This window comes from Uranotaenia lowii, chromosome 2 (genome assembly GCF_029784155.1).
Source record: "Uranotaenia lowii strain MFRU-FL chromosome 2, ASM2978415v1, whole genome shotgun sequence".
Classification (NCBI taxonomy): domain Eukaryota; kingdom Metazoa; phylum Arthropoda; class Insecta; order Diptera; family Culicidae; genus Uranotaenia; species Uranotaenia lowii.
In genome coordinates, this window is record NC_073692.1 from 351,974,517 (window position 1) to 351,994,695 (window position 20,179).

At 32.7% G+C, this 20,179-nt stretch overlaps 1 protein-coding gene across 6 annotated transcripts in view; it reads right to left on the reverse strand.

Moving 5' to 3' along the window:
• LOC129749795 (major facilitator superfamily domain-containing protein 12-like) overlaps positions 1-6,784 on the reverse strand; it is a 47,623-nt gene extending 40,839 nt beyond the window's left edge. Inside the window, exon 1 of one of the 6 annotated variants that reach the window (XM_055744885.1) lies at positions 6,700-6,784. The gene's annotated coding sequence lies outside the window, so the exon portion shown is untranslated. Of the gene's footprint in view, positions 1-6,076 lie in introns of all 6 variants that reach the window. The other 5 variants (XM_055744882.1, XM_055744880.1, XM_055744881.1 and 2 more) reach the window with 5 other exon arrangements.
• Positions 6,785-20,179: the final 13,395 nt, after the last annotated feature.

The following is a 20,179-nucleotide window of genomic DNA, read 5'->3' on the forward strand; positions in this document are numbered from 1 at the left end:
TAGAAATGTGAAAGGCGTTTAATACTTACGATAGTTATCAGAATTAGCCAAAAAACTTTAACTTTAATTTTACTATTTATCACTTTGATTATAAAAAAAATGTCATTACATCTTCTTTGCTAATTAAAAATTTTCTTGAAGAAACAAATATTAGCTTCAATTTTGTTTTGTGTTTCTTGTTTTTCTAATGCTCAACTCCACATTCAAAAGGTTTTTTTTTTATGAATTACACAAGGCCACAAAATTCATATATTTCCAAAGTGGAAAAAACTTTATAGCTGATTTTTCATTAAATTTATTAAATCCAAATATGCAGTTATTGTTTTTTTTCTATCATTTTTTGTTAAATATAACTTTTAAATGTGTAAAACCATATAAGAAAAATCGGAGTTTTTTAGACAATTTCAACTTTACAAAAATAAAAGGTTTAAATCTAATTAACAAGCTTTCTAAGACGGCAAGTTATTTTGACTTCTGCGAAAAATGTAAGACAAGTTTGCTGTTCAATAAGGGAGTTTCAGCAAATTTAAAAAAAAAGTTTCTGCAAAATTTAAATTTTGGACATTTTTAAAGCAAAAATTTAATAATTTAGCAGGCTTCAACAAATAAGTTTAATTAAATGAAACCTTGGTATTGTTATGATATTTGTCGAATTTTTAAAACTGTTTTTATTATTTTTAGATTATTCATCATCATCATAATCAAAATATTTTTCGTTCTTACTCAAATGAAGTAATAGAATTCATAGCTAGTTTTCGTTCATTAGTTATCAATTATTGATTTCACTTAACATTTATTCATTTTTAAACTTATAAATTCTGTATCACCAAAATTAGAGGCGATTGACAAAATCTGTGTAAAAATTTAGAAAATTCAAATTCAAAATTAATAAAAGGCATAATTTTTAAATAACTTCAACAAATTTTATTGTATGGTTTTAAGAAATTTTCGAATATATTGTGATAGAACGATTTTAATTTTTGTTTTTTTTTCAATTCTGAATTTTTGTTTTCTGAAAACAAAATATTCATCAGTTTTCATTAAGAAAAACTGATTTTCGAGCTATTGTCCTTGTCAGGACTCAGTATTTAAATAAGCAGCGGAAAATTATTCAGTGCTTGTACTATTAAACTATCTGTTATGCATTTTAAAGTTTATAAACCTTTCACTTATTCTTATTTTTTTTTCAATCATCTTTTTTGAATCGATCACGATTTTTTAGTTAATCTATGAAAAGTTTAAAATATGATTACAAGTAGCAACTTTAAAGCAAAGTTTTAATGTTTTTAAAGTGCTTTATGTTTTAAATTTTTTCAACAAAACATGGAGTTACATAATTTTGATTTTTTTTTAATGATTCACCGGATTTTTTGTGCCATTTTGGTGTTGGTATTATTTTTAGTTAAATTTCAATTTCGAAAACCCCCCCCATGGACGGGTCCTTCGCACGGGCCTGCGTAGATTTGTTACTTCATCAGTTATGAATGATTGATTTCACTTAAAACTGATACATTTTAAAGCTTATAAACTCCATATCACCAAAACGCAAGGTGACAGATAAAATTTGACGAAATATTCGAGTTCGGGATGCATAAACATACCAAATCAATCATTCAATCATAGGCACCAAAATGCTGTTCCTTTGTTTTTTTAACGACAAAAAGAGTTTATCGGAAAAAAATCCTTTTAAATATTAAAAATTAATCTTTTTTATCATTATATTTTATTTTAATTTTCAAATAAATTTACCGAAGTTTAAAGTAAAACTATTTAAACTTAATGAAATATTTCTAATAAGTTTGTCTTTGTTTTTCAAATCCAAATTTTTGTGTTCCGAAAAAAAAAATAATCTTCTTATTTTAAAACAAAATTTTGAATAAGAAAAACATAGTTTCCACCTTCTGTCGTTTTCAGGACCCAATACTCCAAGGGATAGTGACAAAATATTCATTTCTTGAAATTTTTAACTTTAAAACCTTGAAAATTCATAAAAGTTTTTCATTATTTCAAATTCATATATTTTACTTCATCTGATCTATAATTGATTTGATTCGAAGTAGCAATTTTAAAGTTTGATTGATTTGATTGTGCAATGATAACTTAATTTGAATTATCTTAGTGCTTTTCAATATTCACAACAAAATTTGGAATTCATTATTTTCATTTTTATTTTATCAGTTTCTTATTGATCATTTCCCAATCTGTCATTTTTCAATGTTCAAACATGTTGTGTTATAAATATATAAATTTATTATTCAGAATTTCAGAACTTTTGTAGCCTTTCATTTTAATAACTGGACGAATTTTATTATAGAGAAGGGATTTTGCTTTAACTTTGAGCACTGGCAGTCTTTAAATAAAATTCAATATTTTCATCTTTTTATCATATAAAATTCAATTATCAATTATTATATGTTTTCCTAAGTTCAAAATGTTTTTTTTTCAAATCGAAAATTCAGATTTCTGATTTTTTCCAAATTCAAGATACCACCTAGACTTTTTTTTATCAATTCTTGAAGAATAGAAATGTTCAATAAGATGAATAATAAATAAGAATCATTTGAATTTTTGCTATCAATTTTTAATCATGGTTAATTTTTATTGTGATCCGACATTTATTTGAGAATTTAGATTTTTTTTTAAATCTGGTATTCTATATCTGTGCAATAATTCTTATGTCCGAAGCTTTATTCGAAATTTTGATTTGCATTCTTTTTCAGGTGATTCAGGAATATTGATTTCAAATTTGAAATCTACACTGAATCTGGATTAGAAATTAAATCTTAATCAGATATCTGAACATAAAATTAGAATGTAAAACCTGAATCTGAAATTTGGGTCTTAAATCTGAATCTGAAATCTGAATCTAAAATCTGAATCTGAATCTGAAATCTGAATCTGAAATCTGAATCTGAAATCTGAATCTGAAATCTGAATCTGAAATCTGAATCTGAAATCTGAAATCTGAATCTGAATCTGAAATCTAAAATCGGAATCTGAAACCTAAATCTGAAATCTGAATCCGAAATCTGAATCTGAAATCTCAACCTGAAATAGGAATCTGAAATCACTGATATCTGAATCTATAACATGAAATCTGAATTTAAATTTTGAATTTGATTCCTGGATCTGAATTTTGAGCTCTTCATACAAAAATCTTAAATCTGATCTTGGAATGTGAGTCCGAGTGGCAAAACCTGTTCGTTCGTCCGTCTTTTTTGGCAAATTCCAAAAATATCGTTATCGAAACTAGTTCGAAAACTTGATTTTCGTTAGTCACAAAAAGAAAAGAAAAAAACCTTTCTCCGATTGGGGAGGGGCGTAGGGGAGATTAGTTTTGCTTAAAGTACACTCACATCGACTGCACACTATTAATTTTTTGGTGTAAATTTATGTCAAAAAGGATGCACAAAAAAGAAGCATCACTTTTGACATAAAATTACACTGGAAAATACAGAAACGCTTGAAGACATAAAATTTCCGGCTATAATTGAATAGCACATTCGACATAAAATTACATCATCAATGATGTAAATTTACGTCAAGTAGGACGCACAAAAGCGTAGCATCGTTTTTGACATAAATTTAGATCATTGATGATATAATATTGCATTGTACATTCTAATATGCTCACTATTAATTTTTGGGTGTAAATTTATGTCAATATGCGAGTAATTTTCGGATGAAATAAGATTTCTGAGACATACATTTTCGTAGGCCAAATTTTTTGTTTATTTTCATATTCTACCAAAGCAATGCAACTTTCTATATATCGTCACTCGCTAATCAGTCATGGTACGAAAGTGGGTTCGTTGGGGAGGGGGCGGGGTGGTGAGGGTGGTAAGGTTCTATTACAGAATGTTTTTAGAGAAATATAATTTTGATGAAATATGTCATTTTTATAATCTTATTCAGGTTAATTAAGTAAACTTTATTAAGAGAAAGAAAACATAACGATAATACAGCTGAGTCAAGTGAAACCGTGAAAAGTTAACAAAAACGTATGGACATATGAAAGTGCTCAATAAGCTTAATATTTTAAGTTAACATACAGAAAGCGCCGAGATATGGCATGAGCTCTTAATACATCCGTATCTAATTAACGAACGACTACTCTATATGCTTCACTCATGTTCGCTTCGTTCCGTATTTGCTTAGTTCATTGATTATCGGTTTTATTACCGGCATTATCTAATAGGTATTTCTGTATATTTCACATTCTTTCGAACAAATTTATGATTTTTAACGCCTTTACCATCTTTATGGCATTCGCGACTTTATAAACGATGCAGTTGGCGGATCGTTATTGAAAAACTTATCCGGTACAATTGTGTTCGAGGTTTACTCTTGGGCTCGAACTCACGGACATTGGCTCAGGAGACAACAGACTTGCCAACTGAGCTATATCACAAGCCCCAGACCTACATTTTGAATGTACGAAGTTATTTGAAGAATATTAATTTTCGAGAAATAAAAGCAACAAAATAATATTTTTGCTGGGGGATTATGGAACTGTCAACTTTGAACGCTTTTTTCTCAAGACAGCGATGTTGGCGCATTCGTCGTAATCAAAATTCGATACCGATATACATTTTATGGCTTCTTTTGGCTAATGGCAAATGTGACCTTATCCTTGATCAATGTGATTCTTATCATCCTATCTCTAAAGTCATGAAAAATTGAGTTTTAATTTCTTATAGAAATGGAATAGTGTATATCACAAACATGTATGCATGTATTGTTTGACTAACATTATCACACAAATAAAGAAGCAAATACACAATTAAGGCGCTTAGCATCAGAGATGTGACGGTGGTCAAATACTAATTTCTAGAAAACGTGCTTCAAAGTTGCCGGAGTGGTCGATTTTCCATACATTTTTAGGATATTAATAATTTTAACTCAATCGAAAGAATATGGGAAAAAGTTTTTCTGAAATTTGCACTAAACTGATTGAAATCTGTTAAAATTGATCGTTTTGGCACTTGCGCCCCTTTAATCCTAAAAGGCCTCTGTTATGGCAGTATTAAGATATTCAATTTGTGAAATTTTAAACGCCTTCATGTAGACAACGTATTTGTGTGGACAATGTGGATGATGAAATCAAATTTAGTTTTAACGCAAAACATCGTGCGCACACGCAAAGGCGTTTAAATTTGTTTCTAGCAAGAACGCGCTAGTTAAACTGTCAGCTGGTCAAACAAGCTTTGTCTACGAGTTCCTAAATTGTATAAAAATGTTTACGTAAGAAATATGAAATTGATGTTATAAAAGTGTTGTTAAACTTATCTCTGCTGGTTAATCCTCGGAATAAACAATCCACTGTTCGGCTGCTTGCGGTCCATGGTTGTTGTCTTTGATTCTGCCTCCTTAGACGCACCGATGGTTCAACCGAGACAGCCGATAGCCTGCACACTCGCATGTCCCAGTAGTGACGGAGAGCACGCTCGGATCGGATCTGCTTTAGCCGCTCTAAATCTTCACGCAGCTTGGAGTCCACCGAAAAGGTCAGCTGCAAATACTTGCCACCGATGATGATGCCATTCTGTCTGTTCAGGAACCAATTTTGAATTTTGTACTGGGGAGTGGGTTGGAGATGATGATGATGATCCTCCTCATCGAAGCACTCGCCAGTCGGCTTTAACGGATCGACATCGGTCTTCTTCGACGTAGCCAACACCCTCGATGGTGGTCAACGCAATCGGTACCGTCCGTTTCCATCGATGTTGATGCTCAAAAAAACTACAACGAAGTCGCAATTTTTCCCGTTTGAAAACACCGCAATCAAAACAAACAAATCAATCTCACACACTTATTTCTTTTACACTGGTATTGAGTTTTAAGAAATTAATTTTACATCATGCACGACATAAATTTGGGATCCTAGATCTAGTTTTCACTAGGTCGACCTAATTTATTTCTACGGGCATGAAATTTAGGTGTAAAGCGATGTAAAATCAGACGCTTTCTAATTTAGATCCAATAAAATTAGGTGTTCAAGCGTTTCTGGCTCGTATAATTTTCTAAATTTTTTGGTGTGTGGCTTAGATTTTGTCAGCAGGAACGAGTAAACAACTATGCATAACTGATGGTCAGTAGTATATCCACGTGTACTTTTCCGCTTCTCAATCCAGAGTCTGGCTCAGGCTGCCGTCGATAATTTGCATTGATTAGTGATGCTGTTTATCTGGCACACATTTCATCATCAGCTTCATTCCAGTGGGAAATTTATCCTGTGTTTCATCAAGCATCCGTAGTAATGTGAATAATTTTGCAGCGCCTGCTGCTTTGTTGTCGTTGTGGTTTGTCGAATGAGTTTTTCACTATTGTCGAAGTAGTAGGTGGAACAGGCATAGTCACAGCCTGCTTTAGGCACTTGAAATGTGTATCGAAATTTTTTTTTAACACTTCACAAATCACTTAACTTTGTCAACATTCTGGAGTGATTTTAGGTTTGTTCCCTAAAGCTTTGTTATTCCCTGGCAAAATGACGCATGTTATCACACAACAATACACACGAAAAAAAAACGGGGGGTGTATATAATCACACTCGACCAGCAGTAGGTACCCAATTCTCACAACTGCAAAACCCCCCTTCTTTTGGATACAGACAACAATCTCTGCTCGTGGCGCGTTGCTCTCTCGTGAGATTTTATTCACAATTTTACTACGCCTCAACCCGACTCAAGCGTTTGTTACCGAGAAATCACTTTCATTACCGCGAACCGATTTGGACGACCGCTGGACTCTGACTGATGGAATGGCTTTGGGGCCAACGACAGCAAACTCTGTCCGGCTTAATCGAAACTCTGGCCTGGGCTGTTCTGTGAGCGAAATTCGATATTCACCATCCGATGAGCAGGGTGCGTGACTGAGAGAAGCCATCCGGTGTCACGTCACGACGACGATTCTGATGAGGCTCTGCTGTACACAACTTTGTCCACCTTTAAGGTTTCCAACGCCGCCGCCGGCCGTCTCCCAACCATAGTCAGACCCTGGCTTCACCCAAGAAACATGTTCACAAACTACCGGCTTGGCTACCATCCCAATCCATGTGAAAACATACAAACTTCCTAAGAATTTGCATAACTTTTGGAAGCTCTTCTGTTACTGGTCAGTACACAGAGTATAGTTATTCGATATGTGTTTGACATGCCGGTTTGTGTGTTGACATTCGTATGAACATCATAGAAGGTTTCGCCGGTCGAGACATTCACGTGCTTCAGTTTGACCATTTCTTTCGTTTTTGGAAATGCGATGGCTTTTCCTGGACAATAATTCGTGAGATAGAGGAACTCTTTAAGGGATAACGAGTTGTAAATCTGAATTCTGGATCATAATTTGAAATATAAAACTGAGAATATGAAATCTGTATCTGAAATCTGCAATCTGAATCTGGAATCTGAATCTGAAATCTGAATCCGAATCTGAAATCTGAATCTGAAATCTGAATCGGAAATCTGAATCTGAAATCTGAATCTGAAATCTGAATCTGAAATCTGAATCTGAAATCTGAAATCTGAATCTGAAATCTGAAATCTGAAATCTGAATCTGAATCTGAAATCTGAATCTGAAATCTGAATCTGAAATCTGAATCTGAAATCTGAATCTGAAATCTGAATCTGAAATCTGAATCTGAAATCTGAATCTGAAATCTGAATCTGAAATCTGAATCTGAAATCTGAATCTGAAATCTGAATCTGAAATCTGAATCTGAAATCTGAATCTGAAATCTGAATCTGAAATCTGAATCTGAAATCTGAATCTGAAATCTGAATCTGAAATCTGAATCTGAAATCTGAATCTGAAATCTGAATCTGAAATCTGAATCTGAAATCTGAATCTGAAATCTGAATCTGAAATCTGAATCTGAAATCTGAATCTGAAATCTGAATCTGAAATCTGAATCTGAAATCTGAATCTGAAATCTGAATCTGAAATCTGAATCTGAAATCTGAATCTGAAATCTGAATCTGAAATCTGAATCTGAAATCTGAATCTGAAATCTGAATCTGAAATCTGAATCTGAAATCTGAATCTGAAATCTGAATCTGAAATCTGAATCTGAAATCTGAATCTGAAATCTGAATCTGAAATCTGAATCTGAAATCTGAATCTGAAATCTGAATCTGAAATCTGAATCTGAAATCTGAATCTGAAATCTGAATCTGAAATCTGAATCTGAAATCTGAATCTGAAATCTGAATCTGAAATCTGAATCTGAAATCTGAATCTGAAATCTGAATCTGAAATCTGAATCTGAAATCTGAATCTGAAATCTGAATCTGAAATCTGAATCTGAAATCTGAATCTGAAATCTGAATCTGAAATCTGAATCTGAAATCTGAATCTGAAATCTGAATCTGAAATCTGAATCTGAAATCTGAATCTGAAATCTGAATCTGAAATCTGAATCTGAAATCTGAATCTGAAATCTGAATCTGAAATCTGAATCTGAAATCTGAATCTGAAATCTGAATCTGAAATCTGAATCTGAAATCTGAATCTGAAATCTGAATCTGAAATCTGAATCTGAAATCTGAATCTGAAATCTGAAATCTGAATCTGAAATCTGAATCTGAAATCTGAATCTGAAATCTGAATCTGAAATCTGAATCTGAAATCTGAATCTGAAATCTGAATCTGAAATCTGAATCTGAAATCTGAAATCTGAAATCTGAATCTGAAATCTGAATCTGAAATCTGAATCTGAAATCTGAAATCTGAATCTGAAATCTGAATCTGAAATCTGAATCTAAAATCTGAATCTGAAATCTGAATCTGAAATCTGAATCTGAAATCTGAATCTGAAATCTGAATCTGAAATCTGAATCTGAAATCTGAATCTGAAATCTGAATCTGAAATCTGAATCTGAAATCTGAATCTGAAATCTGAATCTGAAATCTGAATCTGAAATCTGAATCTGAAATCTGAATCTGAAATCTGAATCTGAAATCTGAATCTGAAATCTGAATCTGAATCTGAAATCTAAATCTGAAAGCTGAATATGAAATCTGAAACCGGATCTGAAATCTGAATTTGAATTCTGAATCTGAAATCTGATTCTGAAATCTGATTCTGAAATCTGAATTCATTAGTTTTTTTTACCCACGGAAGAATCCACGAGCTGATGAAAATACAGACGTTCAAAATATCGTTAGTTTTTGTTCTGAATGTTTCGGTAAACGTTCAGTGGCATATATTCAGGCGCTTATTTTATTCCTCATCACTTCTGTATTCAATATTTCGTTTGTTGGAACTACACTATGCATTAGGATGGCAGTGGATACATGGGAAAAATTTCATGATCGAATTTATAGTTATTCGATATGTGTTTGACATGCCGGTTTGTGTGTTGACATTCGTATGAACATCATAGAAGGTTTCGCCGGTCGAGACATTCACGTGCTTCAGTTTGACCATTTCTTTCGTTTTTGGAAATGCGATGGCTTTTCCTGGACAATAATTCGTGAGATAGAGGAACTCTTTAAGGGATAACGAGTTGTAAATCTGAATTCTGGATCATAATTTGAAATATAAAACTGAGAATATGAAATCTGTATCTGAAATCTGCAATCTGAATCTGGAATCTGAATCTGAAATCTGAATCCGAATCTGAAATCTGAATCTGAAATCTGAATCGGAAATCTGAATCTGAAATCTGAATCTGAAATCTGAATCTGAAATCTGAATCTGAAATCTGAAATCTGAATCTGAAATCTGAAATCTGAAATCTGAAATCTGAATCTGAATCTGAAATCTGAATCTGAAATCTGAATCTGAAATCTGAATCTGAAATCTGAATCTGAAATCTGAATCTGAAATCTGAATCTGAAATCTGAATCTGAAATCTGAATCTGAAATCTGAATCTGAAATCTGAATCTGAAATCTGAATCTGAAATCTGAATCTGAAATCTGAATCTGAAATCTGAATCTGAAATCTGAATCTGAAATCTGAATCTGAAATCTGAATCTGAAATCTGAATCTGAAATCTGAATCTGAAATCTGAATCTGAAATCTGAATCTGAAATCTGAATCTGAAATCTGAATCTGAAATCTGAATCTGAAATCTGAATCTGAAATCTGAATCTGAAATCTGAATCTGAAATCTGAATCTGAAATCTGAATCTGAAATCTGAATCTGAAATCTGAATCTGAAATCTGAATCTGAAATCTGAATCTGAAATCTGAATCTGAAATCTGAATCTGAAATCTGAATCTGAAATCTGAATCTGAAATCTGAATCTGAAATCTGAATCTGAAATCTGAATCTGAAATCTGAATCTGAAATCTGAATCTGAAATCTGAATCTGAAATCTGAATCTGAAATCTGAATCTGAAATCTGAATCTGAAATCTGAATCTGAAATCTGAATCTGAAATCTGAATCTGAAATCTGAAATCTGAATCTGAAATCTGAATCTGAAATCTGAATCTGAAATCTGAATCTGAAATCTGAATCTGAAATCTGAATCTGAAATCTGAATCTGAAATCTGAATCTGAAATCTGAATCTGAAATCTGAATCTGAAATCTGAATCTGAAATCTGAATCTGAAATCTGAATCTGAAATCTGAATCTGAAATCTGAATCTGAAATCTGAATCTGAAATCTGAATCTGAAATCTGAATCTGAAATCTGAATCTGAAATCTGAATCTGAAATCTGAATCTGAAATCTGAATCTGAAATCTGAATCTGAAATCTGAATCTGAAATCTGAATCTGAAATCTGAATCTGAAATCTGAATCTGAAATCTGAAATCTGAATCTGAAATCTGAATCTGAAATCTGAATCTGAAATCTGAATCTGAAATCTGAATCTGAAATCTGAATCTGAAATCTGAATCTGAAATCTGAAATCTGAAATCTGAATCTGAAATCTGAATCTGAAATCTGAATCTGAAATCTGAAATCTGAATCTGAAATCTGAATCTGAAATCTGAATCTAAAATCTGAATCTGAAATCTGAATCTGAAATCTGAATCTGAAATCTGAATCTGAAATCTGAATCTGAAATCTGAATCTGAAATCTGAATCTGAAATCTGAATCTGAAATCTGAATCTGAAATCTGAATCTGAAATCTGAATCTGAAATCTGAATCTGAAATCTGAATCTGAAATCTGAATCTGAAATCTGAATCTGAAATCTGAATCTGAAATCTGAATCTGAATCTGAAATCTAAATCTGAAAGCTGAATATGAAATCTGAAACCGGATCTGAAATCTGAATTTGAATTCTGAATCTGAAATCTGATTCTGAAATCTGATTCTGAAATCTGAATTCATTAGTTTTTTTTACCCACGGAAGAATCCACGAGCTGATGAAAATACAGACGTTCAAAATATCGTTAGTTTTTGTTCTGAATGTTTCGGTAAACGTTCAGTGGCATATATTCAGGCGCTTATTTTATTCCTCATCACTTCTGTATTCAATATTTCGTTTGTTGGAACTACACTATGCATTAGGATGGCAGTGGATACATGGGAAAAATTTCATGATCGAATTTTGAAAACTGACCACATACATTTTATAGATTGGCGCAAAAAACTGACCTGTGCAAAATTTCAGCTAAATTGGACTTGATTTAGGGTGCCTCAAAGCGCTCATAGTTTCAATTTTTTTGCCCTCAAAAATTACCAAAATGAAAACCAAAGGAAATCGGAAAAATCGAAATTTTAATTTTTATGCCAAATGACATATCTATATATATAAAAATGAATTTCTGTCTGTCTGTCTGTCTGTCTGTCTGTCTGTCTGTCTGTCTGTCTGTCTGTTCCCTATAGACTCGGAAACTACTGAACCGATTTGCGTGAAACTTGGCAGGTGGGGGTATTGGAGGCAGGGGAAGGTTCCTATTATGGTTTGAGACCCCTCCCTCTCTCATGAAGGGATGGAGGGGCCTCCCAAACAAAAGACAATTTTTGCATAAGTCGAGAACCCATCAAGCAAATGGTATCAAATTTGGCATGGGGTGATATTTGGGAACGAGGAATATTTCTATGAATATTTGGTACCCCTCCTTCTTCTCAGTGGGATGATAGGAAGGGGGGAGGGGGGCTACCTTACAATTTTTCATATAACTCGAAAACTAATCAAGCTAATGGAACAAAATTTGGCATAGGAGGGTAGTGGAATACGAAAAATGGTTCTATGATTATTTCAAACCCCTCCCTCCTTCCATTGGAGATACAGGAAGGGGGGGAGGGGCTTTAACGACTTTTCTATTGCATAGCTTGAAAACTATTCGAGCAAATGAAACCAAATTTGGCTAGGAAGGGTATATGGGTACGATAAACAGTTCTATGAATATTTGGTACTCCTCCCTCCTTCCAGTGAGGATATAGAAAGGGGGGGAGGGTGCTCCTTTACAATTTTTAGCATAACTGGATAAATAATCAAGCAAATGGCACCCAATTTGACGTGGGAAGGTTTATGATTACGATAAATGTTTCTATGATATTTTGAGAACCTTTCGTCCTTCAAGTCGGAAAATCTTAAGGGGGGAGGGTCCTCCCGTATAATTTTAACATCCCTCGGAAACTTACTAAGCATATGGAATGAAATTTGGGTTGAGCGGGTATTTGAGCACAGGGAAGGTTTATGTGAATATTTGGTACTACTACCTCCTTCCAGTGGGGTGATATGAAGGAGAGGGGGAGGGAGGGGGCTCCTTTACAATTATTCGCATTACTCGAGAACTAATCAAGCAAATGGAAACAACTTTGGCATGGGAAAGCTTTGGCATGAATACGTGAAATGGTTATTAGCTTATTTGAGACTTCTTTCTCCTTCAATTGAGAATGCAGTTAGGGAAGACGGAAGCTCATATGTGTATGATTGTTTTGCATAAACCAAAAACTTATCTAACAAATGGAACAATCATTCAATTTAGCAACTGGGGAAGAATTTGGCATAGGAGTGTATTTGAATACACGGAATGTTCAATCTTGATCCTGTTCTTCCAGGTAGGGGATAGGTAGGAAGAGCGGCTCCGATACAAATTTTATAGCATAACTCGACAACTTATAAATCAATCGAAACCAAATTTGGCATGAGAGGGTATTCGAGCTCAAGATATGTTTTTTCCGGTAGTTTAGCATCACTACCACAAATCAGTGGAACGATATAGAGGGAAAAGAGGGCATTGATAAAATTTGTTTAATATTTCTAAAACTTATCGAGAAAATAGAATTAAATTATCATGGGAGCAAATTTGTGTACAAGCAATGTTTCTTCGATGGTTTGAAAACCCCTTCTCTTGCCAGAGGGGAGATATACAGTAGGGAGAGGGACACCAATTTTTTGAATAACTCGAGAACTTATCGAGAATGGGGCCATATATGATGTGGGATCGTATTTGTATACAAGAAGTGTTTTTCTGATGTTATGAGACCCACCTTCTTTCAATTAGGGATATAGGAATGGGGGTAATTCGTATGATAATTCGAGAACGAATAGGTAAAATAAATGTCCTATGATGTTATTTTGTTACTGAAAATGCCCACATGATAGTTTGACAAAGTTTCATATTTATAAAAAAAATATTTTGGCATAAGTTATAAACTTTTTAAGCAAAGAAATTCAGAGTCATAAAAAGGATTAAAACACGGATTTAAAAAAAAAATTAAGATTTCAAAATAAAAAATTTGCAAATTCATTTTGAAAAAAAAAATTAATGATATTGAAATTGAACTTAAAATTTTGTGCAAATAAATAACAAGTTAAATAACTAGGTACCACAAGTTTCAAAAATTTTTGAAGGTGTAGCAAAGCACACCGGGTCAGCTAGTCTATATATATAAAAATGGATTTCTGTCTGTCTGTCTGTCTGTCTGTCTGTTCCCTATAGACTCGGAAACTACTGAACCGATTTGCGTGAAACTTGGCAGGTGGGGGTATTAGAGGCAGGGGAAGGTTCCTATTGTGGTTTGAGGCCCCTCCCTCTCTCATGAAGGGAGGGAGGGGCCTCCCAAACAAAAGACATTTTTTGCATAACTCGAGAACCAATCAAGCAAATGATATCAAATTTGGCGTGGGGTGGTATTTGGGAACGAGGAATATTTCTATGAATATTATTTACCCCTCCCTCCTCTCAGTGGGGTGATAGGAAAGGGAGAGGGGGGCCTACCTTACAATTTTTCATATAACTCGAAAACTAATCAAGATATTGGAACCAAATTTGGCATGGGAAGGTATTTAGATACGAAAAATATGTCATTGATTATTTGAGACCCCTCCCTTTTTTCAATAGAAAGGGGGAGGGGTTCTCTTTCCTATTTTTTTACATAATTCAAAAACGATTAACGCAAATGGAACCAAATTTCGCATGGGAGGGTATTTGGATATGAAAAATATTTCTACGATTGTTTGAGACCCCTCCCTCTTTCCAGTAGGTAGATATAAAGGGGGGAGGGGCCCCTTTTATTTTTTTTTATATAACTCAAAAACTATTTAAGCAAATGGAACCAAACTTGGCATGGGCGGGTATTTGGGAACGTTAAAAGTTCTAATGATTGTTTGAGACACTTTCCTTCTTCCAGCGGGGAGAAAGGAAAAAGGGAGGGGAGTTTCATACAAGTTTCACTGCATAACTCAAGAACTACAATAGCAAATGGAACCAAATTTGGCACGAACAATACTTGGGTACAAGAAATGCTTCTATGAATATTTGGTATCCCTCCCTCCTTCAAAGAGGTAAAAGAAAGGGGGGAGGAGAGTTCTCCCTTACAATTTTCAGTAAAACTGGAGAGCTGATCAAGCAAATTGAACCATATTTGGCATGTGAGGGTATTTGGATACGAGAAATGTTTCTATTATAAATTCAAGCCCCACCTTTTCAGCGGAAATATATAAAGAGGGAAAGGGTGGCTTCCATATATTTTTTTTTGCATAACTCGAGAATTAATCGAGCAAATGAAACCAAATTTGGCATCAAAAAGTATTTGAGTACTAAAAATACTTTTATGAATATTAAGTTCCCACCCCTCCATTCAATGGGGAGAACGGAAGGGGGGATGGTACTCCCTTTAAAGTTTATGCATAACTCAAGAATTTACTTCGCATATAAAACCAAATTTGGCATGGGATAATATTTCAATACGAGAAATTTTTCTATGTGAAACAATTTCTTCTTTGCAGTAAGAGGATAGAATTCGGAATATAGGAAGGGAACAGGAAATCTTACATTTAACTTTTATTTTACGAAATCCGAGAAATGCACTAAATTTGACATGGAAAATCAATTCGGTATGATTCTTTGATTATCTGACACACCATCCTCCTTTCAGTGATTAGGTACATAGGAGGAGGGAGGTGAGCCCAATACAATTTTGTTAGCATAAGTTCTCAATTTATGCTAACGAAGCCAATAAATGGAAACAAATATGGCATGGAAAGGTACTTGGGTATGAGATATGTTACGTATGAGTATGAGTATGGTATGAGATATCTACGATTGTTATAGATCCTTACGCTTTACAGTGTAGAGAGGGGAAAAAAGGATTTAAGTCATATTTGTGTTGCAATGGATTTCTTTAAGCACCTCCTGCGTAGTTTTCCGCTAGAGAGATACAAATATGCCATCTGTCGTATTTATTAAAAACCTTTTTATTTTTATCAGATGGCGGTACTGAAGCAAATTAGGTTAGGGTGACATGAAATCATTTACATCTATCAGATCAATTCAACTGTAAATTGAATGCTAGTAAATTTATCAAATGACAGGCCATAACATTTTCATTCTTTAACTGTTGAATACCATCATAAACCATTGAATTACTTCAATGGAATGAAGAAGATTATTTTTAATAATATAAAAAAAACTTCTCAGACGTTCCAACTGACATTAAGCTATATTGAAATTAAGTGAGATTAATCTATTCAAATGCTTTTTTTTAAAATAAGTGTCCATTTTTACCTTTACCTTCAAAACAATGATAATGATTTTCAATTAGGCTATTTTTTTTTTGATGTTTATCAATCATTTTAATATATTTCTTAATCGATTTCAAAATTTTCTAACATCGACGGTTTTTAGAACGTATAGCATTCTAGATTTCCCGGTTTTATCCGGGCGTGCCAAAATATTCAAGGAAAATGTCGAGGCGAGTCCGTATCAGCCCGGATTCCCGGATTTTATTACAATGGTCCGGTTTTTGTAAGCATGTATTCACATAATTTGTTGAATTTACAAAAAAAAAACAAACTGTGTAATGATTTGTTTTAATTTCTGATCTGAAATTGGATATTTTATAATTATTTTCATCAAAATTAATAAAAGTACAAGTTTCTTCTATCTTTTTCTGATTTTGTTTGAATAATGGAAAAAAATTTCTCTGATTTGACCGGATAATACCCAGATTTGTATTTGAAAATTTCAAAAGGAATGCACGGTTTTTCACCCGTTTTTGAAAAAAAAATAGCCAGGATCGAAAACGTGCTGAAAAGTTCTGGAAAGCATAATATAAAATTCCATTGTTTTTCGCAACACTCGCACTTGATTCATTAAGACAAGCACTCACATAGAATCGCTCGATCAGATAATTATTTTTACTTTGTTGAAAAAAAAATTATTTCAATATGAATTAAAACCTCATAAAATTTGCCAGCCTAACTTTTCATGTTTACTTCATGCCTATCCTTGGCGCTCATTCTTGTTTATTATGAAAATAAAACAATTCCTGTGGTAACTATGGCAACTATGGTAACGCACTGTGAGAGATTGTCAGAAATACATGCAAGCGGACAAACTTATATTAATTGGAGTTACAACGCTTTTGTTTGTACTTTGAAATTATCGACGACGTCCGGTGAATTTTAATAATAATATAATCAAACAAAATTTACTAGTTGTATATACGTTTCGAGCAACTCGAAGAGTAGCTTTTGTTTGATTTATATTAAAATTCATCGAAAAATTTCGAAATACGAACATGTATTGAAATGTGTTCAACAATTTGACTGTCATTTCTTTTGTTTACGATCGGAAGATCAAAAGGTTATATTTCACGATCACATTTTGGAAATTAAATAATAAAATTTAAAGATTTTTTATTGAAAAATGGGAAAAATAATACATGTATTTGAGCGGAACTCAGGCCCTTATCCTTTCAGTGACGGGTGACCTTGAAATCTGGAAAACTGATCTGATCGTTTCATAATTACTTTTCATAGAAGATAGGTCCAAAAAACTGAGACTGGTGAAATTCTTAAAAAGATTAAAATCTTGAGATCGGAACTGAACTTTTCAGAACTTGTTAAATATCCACGTAAAACATGAAAAAAATCAGCCGGATCTAAATGATTCATTTTTTCTGATTTCCTTTATTTTCTCATACTTTATATTCTTATTAGTGACTCTGAAGTATCTCAACACTGTATTTCCATAAAGATTCACGTTTACATCATTGTACGTAACATGTACGTACATGTGATACGTACAATTGTACGTACATGCATTGTACGTAAAAGTTGTTTTGTAATCAGTGATCATAAATTCGCCTTGTTACTTTTTTATCAAACATATATATATATATATATATACATATATATATATATATATATATATATATATATATATATATATATATATATATATATATATATATATATATATATATATATATATATATATATATATATATATATATATATATATATATATATATATATATATATATATATATATATATATATATATATATATATACAGACTCCGTTCGTTTTTGGCAACATTCGATTTTGGCAACATTCGATTTTGGCAACATCCGATTTTGGCACATGTGCCAAAATCGAACGGTTTTTAGAATCAACATTACCTTTTAGTTTTCGTTATAACAGGACCAATTTAATTTAGACAAACACCATAAATACGTTTTTATGTTCGGAAATGGTGTTAAAATGCAACAATAAAAACCAAAGTTTTTAAAAATAATTATAAAGTACTCAAAAATGACAAAAAGATAAAAATTCAAAAAGTTAAAAAACAAATCCAAGCAAAAGACTGAAAATGACAAAAAACAACTAAAAAATGATGAAGAACGACAAAAACAGCAAATATGACAAATGAAAGCAAACATTTTAAACAAAACAAGAAAAGTGGAAAATGCTTCAAAAACATAATGAAAAAAAATAAAAATGACTACAAATGGTCGAAAATTGACCAAAAATAACGTGTTTGATAATAATAACAGTTATTTTGTAAAAAAAACTGAAAAAAAGTTAAAAAAAAAACGTTCGATTTTGGCAACATTCGATTTTGGCAACATAAAATGTACGGGCGTGTTGCCAAAATCGAACGGGGTCTGTATATATATATATATATATATATATATATATATATATATATATATATATATATATATATATATATATATATATATATATATATATATATATATATATATATATATATATATATATATATATATATATATATATATATATATATATATATATATATATATATATATATATATATATATATATATATATATATATATATATATATATATATATATATATATATATATATATATATATATATATATATATATATATATATATATATATATATATATATATATATATATATATATATATATATATATATATATATATATATATATATATATATCTTTAAAATTTTTACTCATTTTTCAATATCTTAAGAATGGAAGAGTTCTGAAATACGAGCTTTTTACAAAGTGTCTTCTTCCCATTAAAAATTTAATTGGAATTTTTCTCCGATTTTTGTCCGCTTGAGTTCTTATAGTACTACACAGTGCCATGTTTTGTTGATTTTTCTGTGTTTTCTCGGTTACTTTGATCATGAGGTTTGACAGCTCTGAGCGCTAGTGGCGACTCTACTCGGAAAATTAGCTTTTTCCATCGGTCCTTTATAAACTCCAGCTCTCATTGTATAACGGTTGCTTTTGAATTATGTAATAATTTGGTTTAAAATAATACTAACAAAACAATTAAAATTTGAATAACTTCTGAAAATATCATTTATTTTTTAAGGGTGTAGCAAAGCACACCGGGTCAGCTAGTCTATATATATATAAATGAATTTCTGTCTGTCTGTCTGTCTGTTCCCTATAGACTCGGAAACTACTGAACCGATTTGCGTGAAACTTGGCAGGTGGGGGTATTGGAGGCAGGGGAAGGTTCCTATTGTGGTTTGAGACCCCTCCCTCTCTCATGAAGGGGGGGAGGGGCCTCCCAAACAAAAGACAATTTTTTGCATAACTCGAGAACCCATCAAGCAAATGGTATCATATTTGGCATGGGGTGGTATTTGGGAACGAGGAATATTTCTATGAATATTTGGTACAACTCCCTCCTTTCAGTGGCGTGATAGGAAGGGGGGAGGGGGGCTACCTTACAATTTTTCATATAACTCGAGAACTAATCAAGATATTGGATCCAAATTTGGCATGTGAAGGTATTTGGATACGAAAAATATTTCAATGATTATTTGAGACCCCTCCCTCTTTCCAGTTTCATATTCTTTTATATAGTTCAAATCAAAAACTAATAAAGCAATTTGAACCAAATTTGGCATGGGAGGGTGTTTGGATACGAAAAATATTTCTATGATAATTTGAGACCCCTCCCTCTTTCCAGTAGGGAGATATAAAGGGGGAGGGGCCTCTTTTATAGTTTTCAACATAACTAAGAAAGTAATTAGGCAAATGGAACCAAACTTGGCATGGGCGGGTATTTGGGAACGTGACATGTTCCAATGATTGTTTAAGACCCCTTCCTTCTTACAGCGGGGAGGAAGGAAAGAGGGAGGGGAGTTTCATACAATTTTTACTGCATAACTCAAGAACTAAAACAGCAAATGGAACCAAATTTGGCATGGAACGATATTTGGGTACGAGAAATGCTTCTATGAATATTTGGTATCCCTCACTCTTTCGAAGAGGTGGATGAAAAGGGGGAGGCGAGGTCTCCCTTACAATTTTCAGTATAACTGGAGAGCTGATCAAGCAAATTGAACCATATTTGACATGTGAGTGTATTTGGATACGAGAAATGTTTCTATTATTAATTGAAGCCGTACCTTTTAAGCGGTAAGATATAAAGGAAGAAGGGGGGGTTTCCATTTTTTTCCATAACTCGAGAATTAATCGAGCAAATGAATCTAAATTTGGCATCAAAAAGTATTTGA